Source organism: Macrobrachium nipponense, chromosome 21 (genome assembly GCF_015104395.2).
Source record: "Macrobrachium nipponense isolate FS-2020 chromosome 21, ASM1510439v2, whole genome shotgun sequence".
Classification (NCBI taxonomy): Eukaryota; Metazoa; Arthropoda; class Malacostraca; order Decapoda; family Palaemonidae; genus Macrobrachium; species Macrobrachium nipponense.
In genome coordinates this window covers 3226316-3241509 of record NC_087212.1, presented here as the reverse complement: position 1 = coordinate 3241509, position 15194 = coordinate 3226316, and the positions used below count along the sequence as shown (strand labels likewise).

The window sequence follows — 15194 nt, the reverse complement described above, 5'->3', positions numbered from 1 at the left end:
AAACATTCTAGTTGTCGAATAAAGCTGTCCCTCCAAGGAGAGCTACAGTACTGGACGAAACATGGCAATTTGTGAAAAGCTAGTACTAGCTATACAACGTACAATTTACAAACAGGCAAAGGCTGAAAAAAAGTAGCCCAGGATACGGAAAATACACACACACACACACACATAAGATTATGACAGCAAAATATGACCATCACGCTGGGAAAAAAAAAAGTTACATAACAAAAAATCAGTCAAATTTCAGGTGATAAATCACTGCAGTGAAAAAGCACAGTGACTCGTAATTAATAAAATGAAATGCGTATAGATCAACGTGCAAGATTATCACTAACCTACGGCACCAACTTCGACTTACTTGCATTCGAAAAATATATTTGTGCCTTTTATATAAACAAAAAACGCATTATGAACATCAACATGGTATATAATTGGTATAATGCAATAGCCATCCTTAGGCCTATTCACCACTTACCAGTTCGCCATCGGAGGGGCGGGAACTCTATGTTCTGTCCAAAACAATTCTGTAAAACATGTACGCAGCACAATTATATAACACACAGACTATTCTGCCTTACGAGACTCTGCTATTTATGCACACCGTGAAAAAACGCACTAATTACAATCACTTTTTGAGAGTTATTGGAGATAATGACACAACCTGGATGTTGGACTGAAGGATGGTTTCGCCGTGGCCGATCCAGACACAAAAGGTGGTACATTATTCAAAACATTTTATATCGATTTACACGAAGTTAATGCCGTTCGTTAAGGGTAATACAGAATAAATTATATAAAATACTAGAAAATAATATATTATATATTGATAATAGTTCTTTATTCACTAAAATGTATCAGAAATAAATTTTTCTTTAATTATTCTTTTTAAAGATGTAACTACCTACCTACTCCTCATTTTGGCGGCGAGTATTCCATGACTGCGTCTGCGGTCCAGTTATTCTAGTTTAGTTTTTGAGTGATTAATGCGTATATTTTTGTGTTTTGAGTGAGTAATACGTATATGTTGTATTGAGTGTCAGGATTCGTGTGCTTACATTATTTTGTTTTTATGGCGAGATTAATGCATGACAAACTGGAATTAGGACTATCTGTACATTTAATGAATCACTATATAACCAGCTTGAGTTTATCGTATCCATTACCGTAGAGTATTATTTGTTATAATAATATTGCCTGTTATGGCCCACGAAAAATATATTCACGATAAATAACTTAAATAAATGTATATTTGGCACCTTCCAAACAGGTTAATAGGCCTATACCTATAGCCTTTTTCACAATCGATCACAGTCATTTATGGTACCGTAGTTTCGACTCGCCTTTAAACCTGTCATTATTATGGCCATTAATATGTTGTTTTATGATTGTTCATTGACATTTCACTCTTGAAAGTCTGGCAATCATGTTTTTATAAGTAAGCTCTAGTCAGATAGGTCAATATAGGTATGACTAAGGCAGCGAGCCCTATACAGGGGTGAACAAACAGCATAGGCCTACTGTAGAGAAGTCTTCGTATGTTGCTTTTAAAGCTTATTGTAATTCATCGAATTGGGCTGTATCGAAGCTTTTTATGTGCATAGAATATGAGAAAATCCCCTAAACTGTGTAGCAGCAAGGTTAGGCGAATATAAGTGTCGTAATAGACTAAACCCTTACATGCTGACTTGGATGGCCCTAGTGGGTAGGCCTAGTAGTATTATTTTTTTTACGAACTGGATATTGGTACGGCAGCCGATCGCGGTAGTTATTGGTACGGCAGTGAATTGCGCATGCGCGAACCTTTGATTACCGCCTCAGGCTGCACGCTGCAGGCATATCAGTAACAGCAAGAAAATTGGCGGAATAATACATTAGTTTTCGCCGAAAAACAGATGTTGTCAGGCTTTAACGAGCTGAAAAAAGCCATAGACAACTATGAAGACTCAAACTTTCAAAAATTGTATATACGTAGGTCACGAACGATCGAATCGGCCCTGAAAAGAACTCCGAAGAGGAGATTCAAAGAGCATTATATAAATATATACACTGCCATCGTACCTTTGGTGACTTTCTCGGCCCTTTATTCTGCCCGACAAAGGCAGTTGCAAAGGGCCCCCTTTATACACTACAATATTCTTTTAATTCACTTCATTGGGTATTGCAGCTGGCGGAGAAGACGATGGAATTTACCAGCTAGTGAAATGGCAAAATTAAACAAAATTTCAGCACTATTCCATTAAAACTGGGACTGTCCCGCCTAAAAGCCGAACTCTGGTCACATAATCAGGGCCAGGGAGAGCCATCACTGGGCCCTGGTACTGTGAGTGTCATTGGGCCCCTACCATTTGGCGAGCGAAGTGAGCCCATCCAGCTGGGGGGATCAGGATTTTAGAATTTGACCAATTTTAAGAGCCAATTTAAAGCCATAAATGTTCACTGGTAGGATGTAAATTCTGTTCATCTTGCCGTATTGGAGCTTTATTTATGACTTGCAGTTAACAACTTATTTTGTTATTACATTACGTATAATTTGAGATAAAACAAAACTTACCCATGAAACTCATTAAAGTGGCATTGTGCAGTAAGTCACTGTGGCCTGTTGCATGTTGTGTATAATTATCATGCATAATAAAGTTTTGATGAATTGAAATTAAACAAATTTCCCTATATAAATAAATCATAAATGTGACTGTTTCATACAAGTTAACATGTATAATTATTAAGAAATACTCCTTTCCTTGCTTTTCTAGCAGCAAAACACTCAATTAAATCATCAAAATCAATCTTTCGTGCCAAATCACTTTCAATGCTTAAAAGACTTAGTGATGATAATCTCTCTTGTCCCATTGTGCTTCTTAAGTGATTCTTAATCAACTTTAATTTGCTAAAGGATCTTCCTGCAGAGGCAACTGTGACTGGCAACGTCAAGAAAATTCTCAAGGCTATGCATATATTTGGAAACAAATCTTGTAGTTTTAATTTTGTGATCTTATTAAGAAGCAGAAGTGGAGAGAGAGAGTTGTCATCTAAATTGGCTTTATGTATATTCTTAAGGTACAGAATTTCCTCAGTTAGCTTGTCACTAGAGATGTCTTTGCTATACTCAGTGCTAAAGTTTTTAGAATCATACTATCACTTCATCAGTCATATCAAGATATGACCACAGAAACCCAAATAGTTTGTTAATCTGGAAGATGGCGTGGTAACGCTTGTTTAGTCTCTCCCATACTGTGTCAATAACCTTAAAAAACACTTCTTTCTTAAACCTATGTTCGTCTGTCTGTATAAGTGAATCTTCACCTGATACCTTATCATCATCAGAGTCGGAGTCATCAAAAAAGGATTTTCTTTTTCCTTCCGAGTGACTCGAAATACTGGGTCAATGTTTCATGGCAACTGCAACAACATGGCTTCATCATAAATTAAATGCCACTTGTTTTGAGAGACTGCAATTCAGTTTCCAAGTCCTCTATGTTTTTTACTTCAATATCTACAGTAGAAAGACTGAGCTTGAATCACCTGATTTCTCTGATCTATTGAATTCAATAACTTGAACCAAAAAGCAGCCATCAAAAATACATTCAAAAGAAGGACACATACTTAATAGCGGCTGCCACATCTACTTTAGTTTTAGCTGTTAAACTCTTCAGTTGGGATATTTCTTTAAGTGAAGCGAGAATACCAGGTAAATGGTGTGCAAAGGGCCTGACACTAGCACTCTATCTGTCCACCGAGTTCCAGATAAACCGTGAAGAGATGCCGCAATGTGACTCTCAAGTATCTCCCAGCGTTTGGGACTGCTCGGGCAAATATTATATACTGTCTGTACCATCCCAAAAAATGTTACTACCTCTTTGCAACAAGCAGCAGCATCAGAACCACACAAGTTTAAGGAATGACAGCCACAAGGTGAGAACAAGCAGAGAGGCATTTTCCTTTTAAGATGGCTCTGGACTCCATTGTACTCACTTGACATATTACTACATTGTCGTATCCATGACCTCTGCAATCTTCAAAAGGAATATGAGAATCACTAAGAAATTTTAATATCATCTCTGAAATGTCTGCCCCTGTCTTCTTTACTGCCATCAATAAATGAAAGAAATCTCTCTTGTATCAGTATTTACCACATCATCACAGTTAGGTATCTCAGGATGAATGTACTTTGTTCAGTATGTGATATCCGGGGTAGCATCAACCATTATTGAATAATATTTGGCCTGATCACGCTCATTGAGAATACAGTCTTTAACCTTTTCGGACATAATTGAATGAATTCATTTTGTGACGAATAGGAAAGATAATGAGCCTGAAGACGCTTCCCCTCCTTCTGAGCTTCTCTCACTTTAGATACATGATCTTGAAGAATGGGATCATAACGAGAAAGCAGCTCAATATACCAAGAAAATTTCCATTATTTGATCACCTATCATGCTAGACTCTCCTTGAAATGAAAGGCCTCGCTCTCCTAAAGTCAGTACAACATCCAAGATTCGTTTTAGAATTAGCTTCCATTTACTTTTCTCAGACTGAATTGATCTCTGTAACTGATCATCAATTCCAGATTCCTCTTCAAAACGTCTTCTAACTGACGCATCTAGATAACATTGTTTGTGGTAGTTTGTGTGCTCATGTTCTGGAATGCGGTTATAAAGTTTTTTTTCCATGACGATTGTTTTCCAATGCCACATGAAGCAAATTTGAAGGTGTTTTTGGCTGTTGTGTACATCCTGCAATAAAACAGTCGACAAGGGAAAACAAAAAAAGTGCTCTTTTACGCTGACTATACACTAAGCCAATCTCGTTTTCCAGTTTCACCATTTGGTCTCTGAACTTTCAAAACTGTATAAGGGCAAACTGTTACCCTTATCATCTGAAATGCAATTTGACTTCGGTTATTTGGTGACTGAGGGCCCTGTCTAACAAAATCTTCAATCTGCACTCGAGATGGCCTATCAGGGATCAAACCTATATCTCTTTGTTGTTCAGTGTCTTTGGGTTCTGCATTTATTACATCGGATTCGGCTTCCTGTTGGGCATCCTGGACTAATGACTGTGAAGTTGAGGGGTCTGACTCTGAGGATGAGGGCAAGATATTCTGTTCTTCTACATTAGTGTCTATTGTGTCTATTTTCTTAACACCCACTTCCACAAATAATGTTCTTGCACACTTTGAAACAGCCTCTTCCCTAGCCTGTTTTTCTTTCCGCTTCTGTGCACCTGATTTGTGAGAAAACATTATGCAGTCTGAAAGAAGAGGAAAAAAAAAAAACTTTACCCTAAAGGCTAAAGCACAATGGTGATAATGACATTATGACACTTACACCATTACATGGTACATACTCAACAGTTTTTGGTCAATTTGTTTAAAAAATGTACTGTTGTTTTATTGAACAATTTCATTTAATTTAACAGGGATGGACTCGGACTCAAAATCGACTTTGGAATTTTTTCTTTGAAGCAGCCTATTTGGTGAGCAAAGCAAGCGGCAAGCCTATAAGCTATAGACCTGTAGGTATAACCGCCTATTTAGGCATTATCCAGCTAAAGGGTAAGAACCATGCGATGTAAGCCTCCCCCAAGAAAATTATGAAAAACAGCCAGGTGTGACTGTCTGCATATATTTTAAAGGAAAAATAGGATAAACTATCATAAACAAACTGGTGTAAATAAACAATGCACATAACACTATACGGTCCTATCCATTTCCCCAGGTTGGGATCCACTGCTGTAAGTTCTGTAACTTACTGAAATATTTGCAAGGAATGCGAAAGACGATGTACATCCTACCAGGCAATCAGAATGATGGTGACTGAGCGAGACGGAGAGTGACTCGCTTATATTCCAAAACACAAGCTGAGCTGCATTCATTTACGTAATTACGTGGTGTCCTCCAGGCTTAAGATTATTTAGAAAAAGTTTTTCAACAACTATTATTTACTGAAAACTGTAGAAACTTCTATTATATATTCTACATATGTTTTATGGTGTGTTTTGCATATTAGTATTCTCTCTATCTCTCTCTCTCTCTCTCTCCATTTGCTCTCCCATTTTTTTCCCTCCTAGGTCGGGTGGACGGCCCCTTTGAGCCGGGCCCCCTTGAGGCGGGCACCCTTTGAGGGCCGGGCCCCTTTGAGACGTGGCCCTGGTGTAAAGAAACCAGCTTCACCCCCCTCTCACGGGCCCTGCACATAATACAGTAGGATTAGCAAATTGGTAAACGGATACAGCTAACTGCTGTACCTACAGCAAATCAAGAGCGCAATAGGGCACCACTGACAGAATCTGCCGTACCCCCACCAAACTATGTTATTTGTACGGCAGGATGTCTGAAATTGACGCATGCGCAATTCACTACCGTGCCAATATCTACCGTGATCGGGATACGGCTGTCGTACCAATATCCTGTGCCTATTTTTTTTTTTTTTTTTTTTTGGGGGGGGTGGCTGTGGCAGAAAGGTATGAAATGTTTATAAATTGTAGATTTGTCAGTGGATTAAGTGCATATTCATGGTACATTGCGCCCTAGGCTTACCACAGGGGATCCATTCCAGCACCGCTCTTTAAGTTGATTTCTGGCGTAAGTCAGTTTTTAGCCATTAACTTAGCTTTAACAGTGCGCACAGTACCATACCTCGAGTTATGGCGCCATAACTTGATGCTGCATCAAGTTACAGCGCCGTTAGCTTGATGCTCAGCAGCGCTTACAGTGCTGTAACTTGTGATGCAGCATCACCTGTAGTCAGTGGCGCCATAAGTCGAGGACGCACTGTATCCCAAAAAACCTGTAGTGGGGTAGCGCCACCAGTGGACCTTATGTGGTGCACTGTAGGCATTACTTAAGGTTCTTTGTAGCATGCCTTCGGCCCCTAGCTGCAACCACTTTCATTCCTTTTACTGTACCTCCTTTCATATTCTCTTTCTTCATCTTACATTCCACCCTCTCCTAACAATTGATTCATAGTGCAACTAAGTATGACCTCTCAGGTCCCAGTGCTTGGCCTTTGACCTAAATTCTGTATTCAACTCAACTCAATATCCCAATAACATAGAAAGCAGTATATGGCATGTTCATATATACATACTGGGGTGCAGTCTTACGTAGCCTAACCTCTACACTATCCTAGCATTGGGTGCTGGGCCCTTGCCTATCCTTTTTGGGGGTTTTGCCCCTGTGAACCAGACCTAGAATGCTATGAATTAAAGAGCAAAGTGCATATGCATGGATACATCTTGGTCTGATGTAACCTAAGGTCCTTAATCCTCACCTAACCTGATTTAGAGGGCCATAAATTACGAGCTACATTCACTTGGTCACATGCATTGTTTATTTGTTGTCCCTTGTAAGCTTCCCCTTCCTTTACCCTGACCCTGGGAGAGTGGGGTACCAGGTGGCTTTCCATAGTGGAAGAGCCTAGGTGGGCCCAAGATATATATATATATGTATATATATATATATATATATATATATATATATATATATATACTATATATATATATATATAAATGACATGATTTGAATCCTATTAAAGAGATTATTTTTATGTCATTTATAAAAGATCAGTTTGGGGAACAGCAATAAGATTAACACCTACTGAGAGACAAGGTCACAAAATGCCAGATGCAATGTCACAAAATCTCTGACAAAAGGTCACAGAACTTCAGTGGCTGGATCACATGAACTTAAAAGACTAAAAAATCTAGCAGCTACTTAAAACATGAGGTTTCAGGCTGTTGGTAGCAGCGTATTTTATGGTATTTTTTAATGTGATTGAAACTATATATATATATATATATATATATATTATATATATATATATATATATATATATATATATATATACACACACACACACACACACATATATATATATATATATATATATATATATATATAATATATATATATATATATATATATATATATTATATATATATATATATATATATATATGTATATATATATATATATATATATATATATATATATATATATATATATATATATCAATAACTTGATCACGAAGTGTATAAAACGTGATGCTATGTATAAATAAAGGTTTTTTTGCCACGAAGGAAAAAAATGAAAAAGCGAGATAGCCGAGTACTTTCGGTCCTATTCGGACCCTTTACTGAGGCAAACTGATTTTACAAAGAACACCATAGTCAAAAGAAGGCTTAATATACAAAACCTGGACACTTACCAGATTAGCCATAAGGGCGATTTTCACTCTACACAGAGGAGGAGTCGCCATAGGCTAGCCACACCTTGAAGGATACCTGCAGTAAACAGGTGATTCTTCCAGAAAAACAGTACATTTTGAAAACAACACGGGAGTATATACAATTTATTATCATGAATTTTTTACACAAATTTTCCCAACAAAAATTATTATTAATGAAAAGACGAAAGAAAATATAAATATATATATATCGAGCAAGAGAAAGAGGGAGAGAGAATATCGAACCAGAGAGAGAGGGAGAGAGAGAGAGAGAGAGAGAGAGAGAAAGAAATAATAACTATATGCATGTGGGACTAATTTATTAGTTGTTCTTTTATTTTGAGGTCCTTCATAAACATCTTACAAATATATGGGTCCAAATGGTACATTCCCAGACTAAGATTTAGGTTGTTTTTATTAATGATTTACATATATAATTGCCGATTCCAGTAAATTTCTTGAAACATAATCATTAGATCTATCAATTACCGAGGTATCACCCCAATTAATACAATGAGATTTTTCACTCAGATGGATAAACAGTGCATTTGAAGTCTGGGCTGTTCTAACTGAATACATATGCTGCTCAATCCGAACACATAAATTTTTACCAGACTGACCAACGTAAAACGATGGGCAATCCTTACAAGGAATTTTGTAAATGATGTTATTTGTTACGGGACTATTCTTAATTAGCATATCTTTAATGGTATTGTTATAAGAGAACACTACATTAACATTAAACGATTTAAATATTGATTTTATGGTTTCAAAGAATTGAAGAATGATAATAGCTTACACATTACCAAGGCTGATAAATCCAATAGTTTAGTGGTTCTTGACAAAACTGACCACATATCAAGCATGCATACTTTACTAGAGGATGAAATAACTTACAAAAAACTCGCAAAAAATCCGTTGGACCAAGTAATAAAAAACTTTAATATCAATATCAAACAAATTCTTAAAGATAAAAAAGAACTTTTGTGTCAGTTAACTGTAAAGTGTCCCTCATTACCTTATTTATATGGCCTAGTCAAAACTCATAAGGAAAACAAACCTATGCGCCCAATTATTAGTACTGTAGGATCAATTGCTTATAAACTATCTAAATATCTTACTAAACTGTTATCCCCGCTACTAGGAACTGTATCTAATTCACACATCGGGAATTCTCTTGATCTTGTGGAAAAATTAAATAACATTGTACTAAACCCTAGCGATATTTTTGTCAGTTTTGATGTATGTTCTTTGTTTACAAAAGTCCCTATTGACTCTGTGCTAGAATATTTAAGTAATGAACTTGTACTGCATGAATTGCCTATGTCCGTTAGTCACATAATTTCCTTAATTAAGTTATGTATTTGTGATTGCAGATTTATTTTTAATGGAGAATATTACCAACAACTAGTTGGTATGGCCATGGGTAACCCTTTATCACCTCTCCTTTCAAACTTATATATGGAATTTTTTGAGAGACAACACCTCCCGAGTATCACACTTATCCCCTTAAAATGGTACCGATATGTCGATGATATCTTAGTAGTCTTACCTGGTGGTATCGATGTAAATGATTTACTGTCTAAATTGAATAATTTAGTGCCATCCATAAAATTCACTGTTGAAATTGAAAATAACAATGTCATCCCTTTCCTAGATGTATTAATACATAGAGAATCTTTCCAATGCAAATTCAGTATTTATAGCAAACCCACGCTTTGCGTATCACGAGTCCACAATACCTGGACCAAGAAATAGAATACATAAAAAAGATTGGAAACGATCTCTGCTACCCACCTCAATTAATTGATTTATGTTATCAAAAAGCTCATAAAAAGTTATAATGTTGCTATTAATGAAAAAGAAATGCCTAAAAATGTACTTAGCTTACCTTATTTTCGTGGATTTGAAACCATAAAATCAATATTTAAATCGTTTAATGTTAATGTCCCGTAACAAATAACAACATCATTTACAAAATTCCTTGTAAGGATTGCCCATCGTTTTACGTTGGTCAGTCTAGTAAAAATTTATGTGTTCGGATTAAACAACATATGTATTCAGTTAGAACAGCCCAGACTTCAAATGCACTGTTTATCCATCTGAGTGAAAAATCTCATTGTATTAATTGGGGTGATACCTCGGTAATTGATAGATCTAATGATTATGTTTCAAGAAATTTACTGGAATCGGCAATTATACAAATCACTAATAAAAACAACCTAAATCTTAGTCTGGGAATGTACCATTTGGACCCATATATTTGTAAGATGTTTATGAAGGACCTCAAAATAAATGAACAACTAATAAATTAGTCCCACGTGTATATAGTTATTATTTCTTTCTCTCTCTCTCTCTCTCTCTCTCTCTCTCTCTCTCTCTCTCTCTCTCTCTCTGGTTTGATATATATTTATTTATATTTTCTTTCGTATTTTCATTAATGATAATTTTGGTTGGGAAAATTTGTGTAAAAAATTCATGATATTAAATTGTATATGCTCCCGTGTTGTTTTCAAAATGTACTGTTTTTCTGGAAGAATCACTTGTTTACTGCGTGTATCCTTCAAGGTGTGGCTAGCCTATGGCGACTCCTCCTCTCTGTAGAATGAAAATCGCCCTTATGGCTAATCGGTAGGTCCAGCTTGTATATTAAGCCTTCTTTTGACTATGGTGTTCTTTGTAAAATCAGTTTGCCTCAGTAAAGGGTCCGAATAGGACCGAAAGTACTCGGCTATCTCGCTTTTTCATTTTTTTCCTTCGTGGCAAAAAAATCTTTATTTATACATAGCATCACGTTTTATACACTTCGTGATCAAGTTATCTATATATATATATATATATATATATATATATATATATATATATATATATATATATGTGTGTGTGTGTGTGTGTGTATATATATGTGTGTGTGTGTGTGTGTGTATATATATATATATATAATATATATATATATATATATATATATATATATATATATATATTTATTTGTTTTATTGTCAGGCAATGTACTATATTTAATACTCAGATAATTAATTTATGACTCATAAGTACAGCACTTGTCATGGTAATTTGTTTCTAGTAATTGTTTTTCACAGGTATTATAAGTTTTTGAACTGACTGTGAAACTTTTTTTTTTCAGGTGTGCACAATTTTGTGGAAATGTTATTGTGTCAATTATTACAAAACAGATTACCTGATGTGGTCAGCTATCACTTCAAGGTAAGTTGGAAGTGCCACAGTAATGTACAATACAATTCATATTATGATCTTGTTTTCCCTGAACATTACTTTGTATATTTGGCTTAGATTGCTATAGTTATTGGTATGCATAGACCTTGAAAAGGCTTATGACAGAGTGCCAAGGCAAGAAATATGGAGATGTCTGAGGGAGAAGATGGTGCCGGAAAAGTATGTCAGAATTATTCAGGAGATGTACAGGAATGTGTATACTAGAGAAACAGTGTTGGAGAAACGGATGGATTTGAGATAGGAGTTGGATTACACCAGGGGTCAGCACTTAGCCCATTCATCTTCAACATCGTGATGGATGTAGTGACCAGGGATGTTAGAGAAGCAGTGCCATGGTGCATATTATATGTGGATGACATTATGCCGTGTTCAGAGGGGAGGGACGAGTTGGAGGGGAGGTTAGAGAGGTGGAGAGCAGCACTTGAGGAGAGAGGAATGAGAATAAGCAGATAAAAAACTGAATATATGTGTTCCAGTATTACTGAGGCCGGTGGAAGTAGCATAAGATTGGGTGGGGAAGAAATAAAGAAAGTTCAGAAGTTCATGTACTTAGAGTCCATATTAGAGGATAGTGGAAGCATGGACCAAGAGGTGAGACATCGAATTCAGTCAGGATGGAATAACTGGAGGTCTGCATCAGGGGTCCTCTGTGACAAGAAGGTTTCTCTGAAATTGAAGGGAAAGTTTCATAGGAGATAGATGTCGGAAGTAACAAGGGAAGATAGGATTAGAAATGAGTATATAAGAAGATCGACAAAGTTGAAATATCGAAGAAAATACGGGAGGGAAGGCTTCGATGGTATGGACACCTGTTCCGAAGGGAGGAACGTCATGTTGGAAGACATACGATGGAAATGGAAGTGCGGGGTAGAAGGAAGAAGGGAAGACCAAGAAAGAGATGGAGTGATTGTGTAGGGGAAGATATGGTATTAAAAGGTATAAATGAGAATGTAGGGGAAGATATGGTATTAAAAGGTATAAATGAGAATGTAGGGGAAGATATGGTATTAAAAGGTATAAATGAGAACGAGGTGCAGGACAGAAATCGATGGAGACGACTCAGTCACAACTGCGACCCCATATAAAAATGGGTTTAAGCTAGGAAGAAGATTGCTAGTTACTGGATAATATAGGGTAACAGGCTTTATTTTATTAATTTCTATTTTCTCTCACATAAAGGTCTACTGTTGTAGGCAAGCTGGTATTCTGAGTAAGATAATTGACTGACATGCTTGTTCTGATATAAATGTTTGCTCATTTTGACCATAGTTAATGAGAATGGATAGTTTAGAAAAATAAAGTCAAGGTTATTTTTACTGAATAGTCATATTTGTTTGTATTGTGCTACACAAAAACTTATATACATAACTTGACAATATTTTATGCCTAGCCCGAATCACTGGATGGTAGATCCATTATCCCTGGCAAAATTGAGATCTTGAGTATCCACATTGGGCTTTGCATACAAATCTGAAGACACAGAATATGTCATTTATTTATATGGATAATCTTTGGTGACTGCTGGCTCAGCCATTGAAGCTTATCAACAAGTTAGTTATTGGTGGCAGGTAGGTGAGTGGTGAGGTACCTCCCATTCACCTATTGCCTAAACCAGTCACTTGTTCTTTGGCTGTCATTGAGTATAAAACTATTCAATAGAGCCATATGAAAGGGATACTTGATCACCAATTATTAATAACTTTTTATTGTTTTTGTTAGTATGTCAGGTGAACCAGAACAACAATGATTTGTTTCTCTTTTAGTAACAGATTTTCTTTTAACGTGTTTTAAGGATACAGGTTTGCTGCTCATAACCATTATATTCTAGTTTATACAAAAGTAATAACTCGTCTTCATAGCATTGCTTTGGGTTTGTATATCAAGGGAATTTCCAGTTATGAGATACTCATTTTCTCTTCTGCATTTATTGTTTGGTACTATCCATAGCAACATCTGAATTCTGTTCTGTCCTGCTCTCTCCTTTGTTTTTGGTCTTTGGACTAGTGAAGCTCTTCTTCAGGGTTATATTTCTTGATTTTCCATGAGTTTTGTCTTCTGTAGAAGGGATGCCAACCTGTATGTGAGTCGTTTATGACCAACTGTCAGTGAGACTTGCAGGAGGTTGAGTTTATTTCCCTCCTTCACTGTGGTACTGTCCAGGACATGGTCTGGAGCATTCGTCTAACCCTTTGTTGAGCACTAAAACTTTAGTGATGCCTCAATTAGGAAGTGGTTTGATATTAGTATGTTAGATTGGTTGCCTCCTCCCATCATATGGCAAGTCCAGACGACACAAGGGAATGAATGGCAGTCAGTGGTGATGATGGGATGTCTGGATATCTGGCAGACGAGAGATCTGTTCTTCCCTTTCTTCTCGCTTATATTGTGTGTCCTTGGGAGTGTTGTCTGTACAGATAGGCATGTGTAAGCAGATAGTATTGTATTCACAAGTAATCTTTGTTTTCACAACATGAAAGAATTTTCATCTGCCATTTGGAGAGTTCATTTCTAAGGTCTTGATGAACTATATTTTAAAAACAGGCAAGTTTCCTGCCCAACCGTCTTCCAGCTCTAATTTTTTGTTCTAGTTTTATACTTTTATTGAAGAACACATTCTTCAGGCGAGCACAGTGAGTTAAGAAAGGACTTTGGGGGTGAGTTAATTACTGTAGAATATAGGTTATATTAAAAATTATATTGAATATGGACGGTTTTCAGTATATATAGTATTTAGTGACAAAGATGAAGATAATTAATAGATACCAGTTCTAGCTACAAGTTTGTTTGGATTTTTCATAGTTGTTTAATGTGTATGGTTTGGGTGAAAGGACTTGGGTTTCACAGTAACGTACTAGTTGCCAGTATTGCTAGAATGAAAACTGTGCATTAAAATTTTTGTTTAGCTTTATAATATTAATTTTGAATTCATTTAATGTATTTCTTTTTCAGGGCTCTTCATGGGCGTTAGGGTAAGTATTTACATGATGAAGACTGATCGTTGGGTTAAAACACTAGATTTGTAAAAGCACATATTATGGACGCGTAATATTTAAATCTGATGGGACAATGTTTCTCCAAGTAAGTTATTGACAACTAGACACAGGTAAGAGTTTAATCGAAATTACTTTTAATGCTTTGGGTCTATTAAAAACTAAATAATCTGCATTTCTATTGCATTTTTCATAAAAAAAACCTTCACATATTGATTATTTTGCATTTTTGGAGTCATATTTCATTCGTTCGCAGATTGGTGTCGTAAGCACCGTAACGCTGGAACATGCGTTGTAAACATGGAAATAATTTCAGATGAATATAATTGAAAAGCGTTGTAACCTCGGAACGTTTAAGCCGAACCCGTCATAAGCTGAACCCGTCGTAGATCGGGGACTGCCTTTATTCTGAAATTTATTCTCAGATCATTTTTGTGCAGTACATGTGCAGTACATGCTTAGGCCGTTTTGCCATGTCAAGGTTAGCTGATTGTATGGTTGCCTTATTTGGTATACTAACCAATTCGTTATCCAGTCCCACACTAATCCTATCCCATTAAGTTTCGTTCTATTACATTTCCCGTGCAATTGATTTGACTGCAAGCAAAGACACTGGATTGGCTCTTACACAATCACTGATTGCTTGGTAAATGGTTAAACGAGGAGTTGATAGAGGCTGGTTGAGGCAAAAGTCAAGATGAATATAAGTTTGAGTCTGAGAGGAAGG

At 36.4% G+C, this 15194-nt stretch overlaps 1 long non-coding RNA gene across 1 annotated transcript; it reads left to right on the top strand.

Annotated features, from left to right (window-relative positions):
• The first annotated feature begins 917 nt into the window (after nucleotides 1-917).
• On the top strand, nucleotides 918-14450 carry LOC135197555 (uncharacterized). The gene is made up of 3 exons (XR_010310598.1): nucleotides 918-1009; nucleotides 11368-11447; nucleotides 14427-14450. It is a non-coding gene; the product is annotated as an uncharacterized LOC135197555 (long non-coding RNA).
• The last annotated feature ends 744 nt before the right edge of the window (nucleotides 14451-15194 follow it).